Here is a 10830-nt window from a genome sequence, read left to right on the forward strand (position 1 = left end):
CAATTTACAGAATCCCCTTTCAGATATTCTGATTAGTCTCCTACACTCACTCCTGATGAGTTTCCAGGCAGCCTGAATTATTTTGCTATGTCACTGCAATGACAGCACAGGAATGCTGTGTCCCAAGTAGTGCAGCCATATTTTAGTACATTATTTTGAAACAATACTTTCTGAAATACTGTCTTGGAAATATGACTGGGGATCTCAGGAATAGTTGTTTATGCTAGGCTTCAAGCTGATAGTCACAAAAACTTGTAGTTTTTATTGTCAAGGTTCTTCTTTCTTCATTTATATTTAATTCCAAGATTGCAAAATTATGCAGGACATTCTGGGAGCTGGTACAATCCTGTGCCAAGTCATAAGCCAAAGACTCCCATGAAAATAGGTCAGATCAGGAACTCTCTGATAAGACATCAGCAAGAGAGAAAGAAATCTACCTCATATTGACTGCCAGAACACAGCCCAGTTTAGCTACAGGGAAGAAACGTCTCAGCATCAGTTAAGAACTACCACAAGGAGAAGTCCAAACTAGCCTGACAATACTGCTTGTTCTCTCTTCAGCATTGTCTAACAAAGAACAGGAAACAGAGAACAAACACTATGGCCCATGACAGTGCGACTTACTGACTGGGAACCACTGACCTAGGCTGTGGTAGCACTATATCAATTCATGTCAGTACTGAAGCCAGCTCCTCATCTGGTGATCTGAATAGCTCATCCCCTGACCCTTTAGAAATAGGCTTTTATTTAAAGTTTTTACCACCCATCTTTTGTTACAAGATTCCTGTAGGATCCAGTGGATTAGCTGAGCTTTTCCTTTAGCATTACTATTTCCAGGACTACTTCTCCGTTCCTTTCCAGCAGAAGTTCAAAAAAACTTCTCCTGAAATGAGCTGATTCTACTAAAAGACTGGCAAGCATCTGACATTTTTCTTTCTGCAGCTCATCACTCTTTCTGGCTTTTTCCCTGGCCTGAGAAAGGTTTCACTGAAGAGGAAGGTGGGGAAGACTCATTAGTGAGAGAGGTTTGATGCAACAATCATCTGAAACTCAAGGTCAGGTATTTCCCTTGGCAACAGCTGCAGATGCACACATATACCCACACATTCGGTCTCCTTGCAGGGAGGACTGTCTTATACTTAAACATATACATCATGAAAGAATTTTTTGTACAGCAGACATGCATATGAGCAAGAGTTTATGCACAGAAACATCCAACCCCCTTGAAAAAAGATTATCTAACTACACAGAAGAGAAAATATGTAGTTTCCCATGTGTTTGTAACTTCTAGTTTATAGATTTGTGAGTGGATCTGCAACATGTAAACACTGGATTTTGGATTACCTTTCCTATTATAACACAGTAAAAAATATCACAAGATTTAGCATGAGGTAATTAGACATTAGGCTTTTGGTCAGGCTGTGGCTTGTTCTCCATTGGGAAGGCAGGCTATGTGTGCGTGTCACACACACCCATATCAAATCTCATATCTCTAGTCAAGCATTCCAGTGGCATCTTGGCATACTACTCAAGAATGAGTTTTCAAGAAGAAAAGGTCATATTATTACTTACTAGTTCAGAACAATATATTATTTAATGCCTCTAAAAAGCATTCCAAGAACTACAGAGAGATCTATTTCTTTCTAAAGGCAACAGAATATATACATAGGAAGATAGATATTCTCCTAATTTCCTCTATTCAGGACATGATATAAGGAACAACAGTAGAGAGACATTACCAGTTTTTAAAGCAGAATCAAAACCTAGCCCTGCTTGAGAGAAGAAGGTGGTGCCAATATGCTTCTGATTCCTGTGAGATGGCCAGCACATGGGTTGTAAGGCCCACACTAATTGGAGGGCACAAAGGGAAAGTTTAGCCCTTTATGTGCTGTCCTCTCAAATGCACACCTAAAAATAAGAGAAACAGCATTTGAATTTGACCTGCCAGTGAATGAGAAGCACCCCAGTGCAAGGACAGGGATGAAGATGTCTGGCCTCTGTAGTGAGGACACTGCCCTTGTAGCCTGGGAACCAGGAGCAACAGAAGTGTGCTGGAATCCTGCAGACAGACTGCAGCAACTCCAACCATGCCTGTGCAGGCACTGGAAGAAAGACACACTCTTATTTTTATCCCACTGCTGAGTGACCTTATGAGCTGCAAATTAGCAGCTAAACAAATGTCAAACCATAAGTATCACACACAAGAAAAGATTTGCTTTTAGACAATTGAGGATAAATAAATTTATTACTTAGATCTTTACAATGTGGGAAAATGTAAGAAATCTCCATTAAAACATAGGTGCTCTGACACAGTAGAAACTATTCATACAAACACACTGAACAGACACAAAAGGTCCAATTACTTCTTACTTCCCTGTTACTGTGGTCTGTTAGTGTTAGAACATGTTAATGGGCATGCATGTTTTCTTGTCAGGAATCTGGAGATACTCCATTTATATTACCAAGATGATTTTTTTATAGAATCATAGAATGGTTTGTGTTGGAAGGGACCTTAGAGTCACCTAGTTCCAACTCCACTGCTGTGGGCAGGGACACTCCCCACTCCATGAGGTTATTTAAAACCTCATTTGACCCACCCTTGAACACTGCCAGGGATGAGGCATTCACAACTTTTGTTTTTTCTTCCTGAAGTACCCGCCATCCCAATTGAACAGCTTGTGAAAATGTACAGCACACCTCCTGGCACTACATGTCACTCTAGACTTTCACCTGTGATGACAGCAGGTTTGTTTTTATAAGCTGTAGTGTTTTGATAAGTAATGCATGTGTCTATTAAACTGATACATACATTTTAAATATTAATGCTATATCAAAGCTAAATGAAAGCTTTAGAGAAGACAGAGTAAGTGATTTAATAAGGTGGGACATTTAACCCCCTGATGTAAGTTAGCAGCGCTTAAAATGGTGAGCTCAGTCCTTGGATAAAGAAACAAGAATACGTCTTGTTTTCTTTCAAGTGTAATTGCTATTACCCATAAGAAGTCAAAACAGCTATCTGGAATTCATTAAATAGTGTGGTAAATCTGAAAGTCTGAGGAGTAAAATACAAATTCAACATGAATGAAATGACATTTACTCAACAGCCATCACCAATTACACATGTCCACCTACACAATAAAGATACAAAATTAAACACTGTGTTACAATTGCTATCTGACTCTATTCACAGAGCAGTTAAACAGAGTATTTACCTAAACCTATCTTCCTACAGGATGCTTTAGTTCTGGACCATAAGAAAAAGCTACAACCTTTGGTTTGTTGAGGAAGAAGTGAACCACTGGCTATAGAGTTACTGGGTTGAGATGACCCATCTTCATATTACACATCTACATATTACACTTATGTTTCTCTGTGCTTTTTTTCAGTCATTTAAGGTAATAATAACCAACTAGAACTGATTTGGGTCACACACACACCCCAGACAATTCTTCTCTACATAGGAAAAGGAAAAGAGCATTTGGAAAAATTTCTTACATTCCCTTGGTATTCTATGACTTATTAAATATAATTAGTTGATGCCAGCTTCTACTGTGAGAAAAGGTTACTGAGTTTGCAAGCCTTTCCTAACAGGTATTTCCTAACACTCCTGCACTTTGGAGGACTGTGTGGGCTAGGCTTTTCAAAATCCAAATATCTGTCATATTAATGCCTCCACATGACTTTTTAAATCAGGTATCTATAAAGAAGTATGTTTTACAACTCTGCTAGAATATCTTTCTGTACCTAAAATATTTGAACTCCTCTTCAACAGCCATGTCTGCTGAAGAGTCTTCTTTTCAGAAAAATTTCTGTATTGGTTTCTCTTCCCATCCCAAGCTTTTTTCCTTTGGAAATCAAAGTACTTCATAGTCTTCATGTATCAATGTGAACAAGTTTAATAAAAGGCCCTAATGAGAAGAACTCTTCATTATCTTCATTAAGTAACAAATGCATATGTCATGAAATCAGGAGTTAAGATAATGTTTAATACAGTACATAGTGTTAGAAAAGTGTCCGTAACTTCTGACACAAAAGCCTTCACAGCTGGCACAATGAAGTTTTCAACTTTTCTCCAGTTGTCAATCTGGTCATTTGACTCCCAGTAAGTCACTTGTAACATGTCCCTTTTAACTTCCATCCTCCAGTAACTGCCTTCCCTTTGTGAATCCTTCCCTTCGTTGCACTCACAGCAGAACTCTGCATATCCAACTGCCCAGGAAGACATTTTCCTTCACTGTTGCAGTCCAGAAAAATCTGCTATTTCCAATGCAGTTTCTCCCTCAGACTGGCTGACAGCATGCCCACCATCAGCATCTCCCAATATCTCTAAACACATGCAGACAACAACAGTATTCAACCACCTGCATTTGCAAGTCGCAGCCATGGTTCTAAACAAAGCAAAACATCTGTGTTTTCTGCACTTGATACAAAAATGTGTTTGCTGGACAACTGACCTCTACCTTGCCTCAGTACTCAGCTGCTGCACATGATTTTTGCTCTCTATTTTTCAGAAAAATTATTTAAATCATCAAGATTTCTTGAAGCCAGCCAGTCTTCCCTGGGAAGCACCTAGGGTGTCTCGCCAGGTCCCACAGTGCAGACACATGACTCTCACAGCAGTCAGATGAGGGACCAAAGGCACCCTTCAGCATTTGGCTCAAAGCATGCCATTCACAGTTTTATCCTCTGAGGTTTGCTTGCCATTTCGATACCCTTGCTCAGACTGGTGGAGGCAGCTGGAAGATGGTCCAAGTCACTGTCTGTATCATATTTCAAACACTCCACAAGCTTTCGAAGCAGGGAGTCATGCACTGCAGCTCAAGCAGGGCCCTTTCAGGCTTGTTGGGCTGTAGTACTTGTAGTACCATTTCAATACCAAGACAAAGTTTCCAGCACATATAATTTTGATATTATTAAAGTCACATATTTGGATCCTTGGAGAAGTAACCAATCTTTGAATAAGAAGCCTGCAAGCTCTGTGATACAGACTGGATGTTCCCACCCCCATAGGGAATTAAATACTGGGACTGAAGTTACAGGTTAGCTCGATGTGTACTGGAGGTAACACAGATTTACTGAATCAGTTAACCTTGGAGACTAGGCAGCAAAAGGCTCCTTTCAGGGTCTTTGGGTTTCCCAGAGGGCAAGGGAGCAGCAGCAGTGCAAGGACAGGGTGTGCCCCAGGCGAGGCAGCTAACAAAGGGCTGCTGTGTGTCCTGGTGGGAGCAGCACTAACTGCCTCGGGCTGGTAGGAGGGGAAAGCATTAAGGAAGGAGCAAGGATTTTTAGATATGATTTAGAGTAGAGATTTCACACCTTCGTTAAGCTTTAGCCTTCATTCTCCTTGATTAAGTAGCAAGCTGCTCAATGAGCAGTTGGTTTGGATCACTTCTCCAGCCTTGCTAGCTTCAAGATGATGCAGCTCTGGCGTTCCCCTTTCCACATGCCCATTCCACTTACAATGCCATCCTAACACAGAACTGTGTTCACAGCTTCCCAAATGACCCACACTACAATGAGATAATTAACTGCTCATGAACAGCTATTCATTGAAAACGTCTATCACAGTTATCTGTTAAGCCACTGAAAATCTTCATTACTGTATCTGTCAAATCTCTGAAGAAATTCAGGACTTTCTTTAGATTCAGAATAAGACCAGATTTAGTTCTTGTTTTCCAGCTCTCCTGGGCCGTGATAAGTAAGCAAGGCTTTTTATCAGCTTAACTTGTAAGGTGTTTTCTAAAACCACAAAAAAAACCCTCTCCATATGCCAGTTGAAGTTTCTGATTCGGTCACATCGATGTGTGAAATAAATATACTTCACTCTCATGTATAATTAGCAATGTCAAGTCTGTTTCTTTAGATAGCATTCATGGCATATTGTCTGTGAAACACCAGCTCTGCATTTCATATCTGAAACTACATTGTTCCTCTCAGAATAGCTTCACTAGCCAAACCAAGCTTAATCTACCAAACATAATACATTATGAAAGCAATAAAGGTTTTCTATGTTCTTTTTATAAATGGACATGTGTGTTTTCAAATTCTGAGACACAATTATTAGATCTGATAAATCAGTAAAACTGAAGCAGTTTTACTCTAGGCCTAAACTTGCTACACTTATAATGCAACACGTTTCAAAGTCAGTCATCATTAACTGTTGGCTGTATTTGCAATACTTTCCTATTTTTTCAAAACTTCTCCTATCATACATGATGAAATAATATAAGAAAATGTAGTCATTCTTGACTCAAAAAAGAGGCTGTCTTTACAAGCCAATAAAGTAGTACATAGTTAGACAACACACAACACTTATACCACATAATGGTACACTTTGACAAGTTTACTTATTAACAGTAAGCACAATAGGAAATTATTCTTGGTCTTTAATACTGATTTACACACATCTATTTATTGCTCAGGACAGCAGAAAGCGGGCAACAGCCTAATTCAGTATCAGAAAACAATGAGCAAGAGTCATCACAAGGGAGTCTTACCTGGATACTGTTTTCACTTCAACAGCAGCATAAGATAATGCATTTTGCAGACTGCCAAACTAAGAGTCAATGGAATCTGAAAGAAAAGGGAAAAGCTAATAGTAATACGACATTCTAGTCAGTATTGGAAATACTACATACTTGCATTTTTTTCATTCTAAATCTTAGGAGAATAAATTTAAAGTAGTTAACTTCTAAATATCTGATTTTCTATGAAGCCCTAAAGAAACTGATGACTGACAAGAGAAGTCAAAACACTTATTTTAGCTAGGAGAATTGGTCTTAAAATTATAATTTAACAAAATAATTATTTCAAAATGGGTACAGGTAAGCTTTATCTAATATATAAACATCTGTAAGACTTCAGACATATAATCCCATTTTATACATGAACAATATGCAAATTCTGGTACAAAATTTTAGGTGTAAGCCTTCTACCACTGCACTGAATGTGCCCACATTAAAAATCCCTTAAGTACTTGTGACTTCCTGCCTATAGTAAAGATGCTCATTTCTTTGCTTCATGACAGCCAATTACTCTGCTTTGAAAGTCAGCAATAACCTCCAGACCATAACTGGCTGTGCACACCAACATCCAACAAATGTCTATTGTGCACTGCCTACTCCTCCTAAAAACAAATCATCTTTTCTTCAGAGCTTACAACTGTGAGATAAGATTGATTCTAGCCATGATTCATAATGTAGATTGATAAAACATTTTCAGGACAAAAATCTAGAGTCCCAAAGACTAGTCTGCTTAATGATACTGCTTAAGAACACGTTAGCCTACCAAACTGGGAGGGAAATACAAGTTGTGTTCTTTGGTAGTTAAGCATAACAAAAGCAGCTATTCAAGAACATCAAAATTTTGGACATATTCAGCCTTATTTTTTATTTCTGATATGTTTCCCCTAAATGCAAGACTGCCAGCTAAAATACAGAGCATGTCAATGTATCTATTATCTATTACTGTCTTTGAAAACTCATTTGTCAAAGAACTTTACTTAACACCTCATGGTAATGCTCAAAAATGATTCAGTAAAATACAAAAATATGGCATCAGAGCTGTTCTCAGACCTGCCATATGGCCAACATGATATGGGACAGAGCTAGTGGTCTGGGCTGTGAAGGGCTTTTAAGGATACTGCAGTGTAAAAGTTATTTGAAGTGTATTAAGTAATGTTTGCGCCCCGTCTATTTCTGTAATACAGGGCAAGGTACTGTATTAGATAAGTATATGATATCACTTGTGATAGAAATGTTGACAATCTACTAAAAGCAGGTTTAAATAAATTCAGCTATATTACTGTACTTCTAAGACTAAAATTAGGAGGACACAATTTAATATACTCCACGTTTTCTTTAACAAACAACAACCAGCAGCAAGCAGGAGATGAGCTCAGGAAGAATATACACACCATAGCCTAGGATTAAACTGCATTAGCACAACTATGTGGGAAGCTTTCATCACTCCTACACATAATTCATGTGGTTCTAGATGGTCAAACTTGCTTAACTCACTGCAGCAACTTTCCAAAACATACTCTAGAAGGCAACTAACAGACACTTTGCTAGCAGCAAGACTGGATTTTTTTTCCTGCTTTCACTCATTATCATAGCAAGTTGCACAGTAAAACTTCACAAAGAAGAACCAGTTTGGAGGGAAGATGCTACTGAACAAGTTTTTATAGATCCCTTCTGTTCCCTTCGACATGGTAGAGATAAACGAAAGGCTCATGGGTGGCCCAGGTGCTTGCACACAAAAAAGGAAGATTCAGGGCATGAAAGCAGAACTAAGGCTGGAGTTTCAGTGAAAGGCAACACTGCAACATCATAAAATGGGAGTTGCAGCAGATTTAACATTATCTTTGTGAGAAGCACAGTATTTCTATAAGGCACTCAGGAAAGGACTGGAAGTTGCCACTTATAAAACATACTTGTGACCATTTCCTATCAGGTGTTGGGGTGTTAACAAAAATGCAAATAAACTTCCAAAGCAATAGTACATTCCTTACCCTGCTTTTTCTGTACCTGGTATTGACTTTTATACTGTACTCTTAAAAACTTCCAGCTCTGACACCTGCCTAATTTAAAATTTAACTTCCTAATGATGTGCTCCTACACAGAAAACATTTTATTACAAACACAAAAACGCAATACTAACTCAGGTTCAAGGTCCATCTGACACAGTATCCTGTTTCTAATAAGTACTGATAGAGGATGCATGGAGAACAAGAACAGAGTAAACATACAGCAACCATTCCTTGATGTACTTTGCCAGCTGACAGCAATCTGCAGCTCTGGGATTTCCCGTCTCCTTTTAAGTGTACATATGTAAATATAAACATATTCACAATAAAGTCCAAACCTAGTCAATGTCTGAAATAATTTAAATCACCTCCTCAGCATTTAGGTTACTGGTTTACTCCTTTCCATACAGATGAATAAACTGGCACAGTTGAAACCGATGACTCTCATTCACTCATTTCCTAGCTCTGCACAATTAAATCACAAACTCTAAATTAACTGTTGCTTTAAGATAGCTTTTAAAAGGTACTTGCAGTCACACACCCTGAATGCAAAAAATCTTAATCCAAACAGTGACATCTAGCAAAATCCTAATGTTAGTTCTAAGTGAGATTATAGATTTGATCATCCACATCAATTAAGGACAAAGAATACTTTCAGTAAGTGAATAACCTAGTAGCAAATTAAGTAAAATATTTCTATAAATATGGCCAAGATACAACATCCCTGCATAAAAGGGACCTGATAATGGATGATAATACCTCATACAAAAATTCTAATTACTGTATTTTAAAATGAATACCTACATGTGTTCAAACAACATGCCTCAGGAAAATGGGGCTCTTGAGCTAAGTTAACTTAAAATAAGAACACTAGGTCTCATCCAGAAAACCTAACCGTAAAAAACAAATTCTGAATTCAACTACCAAAGACAACCATGAGGTCTAATGATGTCGATCACCACTGTCCAGACTGTTCAATCTTCTTCAACAGGAAGAATTCTGTTGCTGGGTGATATGGTTTAGTGCTTTAAGTGTTACAGTTGTTGTTTAAGTGTTGATGGGTTCATGGTTGGACTTGATCTTAAAGATCTCTCCCAACTTTGCCAATTCTATAATCATTGAAAGCTATTTCCCCTGAAGTTATTCAACAGTTTATTTAGAGGGAAGAAAGCAAAGATATGGCAAGTTGTTTAAGAAATCAAATCAATTAAAAAGCTCTGGAAGCAGAGAAAGGCAGGTTGTTATAAACACAGGCTAAACAGACCGAAGCTAGGAATTCAGAAGTGAAAGCACACAAGCAGCATACAAAAGCCCCTACTGCTCTTCCCTGCTCCTTCCTCAAATATCATCTACCTTCTCCACACGCAACGCGCCAAATTAATACCCATTTATTGCTCCACACAGATTAAATGTAGGCATTAACAGGAGCTGGCCTCACAGGTGAATTAAGTTATTACCAGCCAATTCAGAAAAACGCCTCCTGTTCCCGATACCCCATAAACTGAAGTTGATAGGTCCCCAGAGCCCGGCTGCGCAGCCCGGTGTCCCTTAATGGCTCAGTCACATCCATTACTTGTCAGAACGAGCTCTGCGCAACGAATCCCGGCAGCCCGGCAGGTTTCAAAAGCCGGAGCACTCGCCGTGATTAGATCCACCGTGGGCTCCCCCGCCCGCTCCCGCACGGCCGCCGCTGCCCGCGGGGGGGTCTCGGGGACGCGGCGCTGCCCGCACGGAGCCGCCCGCCCCAGGGAGCCCCGCGGGCAGGGAGCGACTCCCGGGGGGCTCCTCGGGGAGGCGGGGAACGGGGGCCATTCCGGAACCGGCGCCCTCCCGGGACCGAGCGGCCACAGCCAGGCACCTGCCGCATCCCCTCGCTCGCCCGCCGACCCCTCCCGCGGGAAATCCCTCCGGCGCACCGCAGCCCCTCGAGCGCCTCGGAGCCCCCCGCCGCGACTCTCGCCAGCTCGCGGACCCCGGCGGGGCCGAGGCTCGTACCTGTGGCCCGGCCTGACGCGGGGGCGCGGCTCACCTCGGTCTACTCGCGGCTCCTCTCGCCTCGGCTCCGCATCGCCGCCGCCGAGCTGGGCCGGGCCGGGCGCGCCGCGCGCCGCCCACAGGGGCGGGGCCCGAGGAGCCCAACGGCCGCGCGCCCCCGGCCCGCCCGCTCTCAGGGCCCGCGCGCCATTGGCTGGCGGTGGGAGGGGCCTTGCGGAGCCGGGCCGCCATTGGCCCGCGGCGGAGGCGGGGCCCGCCCGCGGGGGGCGCGCGACGCCGTGTGGCGGGGCTGGGCCGCGGGTCCCGCG

The 10830-nt window shown here is 41.4% G+C and overlaps 1 protein-coding gene across 4 annotated transcripts in view; it reads right to left on the bottom strand.

The window, feature by feature from the left end:
* Positions 1 to 10630, bottom strand: part of MPP7 (MAGUK p55 scaffold protein 7) — a 156402-nt gene extending 145772 nt beyond the window's left edge. For 2 of the 4 annotated variants that reach the window (XM_005518709.3, XM_088058400.1), the window contains exons 1-2: positions 10523 to 10612; positions 6498 to 6573 (exon numbers count right to left, since the gene is read on the bottom strand). The gene's annotated coding sequence lies outside the window, so the exon portion shown is untranslated. Of the gene's footprint in view, positions 1 to 6497; positions 6574 to 9984; positions 10013 to 10522 lie in introns of those variants that run through there. The other 2 variants (XM_014248784.2, XM_014248785.2) reach the window with 2 other exon arrangements.
* Positions 10631 to 10830: the final 200 nt, after the last annotated feature.

Source organism: Pseudopodoces humilis, chromosome 1, assembly GCF_049639895.1.
Source record: "Pseudopodoces humilis isolate 2021_Gansu_Grassland_sample_001 chromosome 1, ASM4963989v1, whole genome shotgun sequence".
Lineage (NCBI taxonomy): Eukaryota > Metazoa > Chordata > Aves > Passeriformes > Paridae > Pseudopodoces > Pseudopodoces humilis.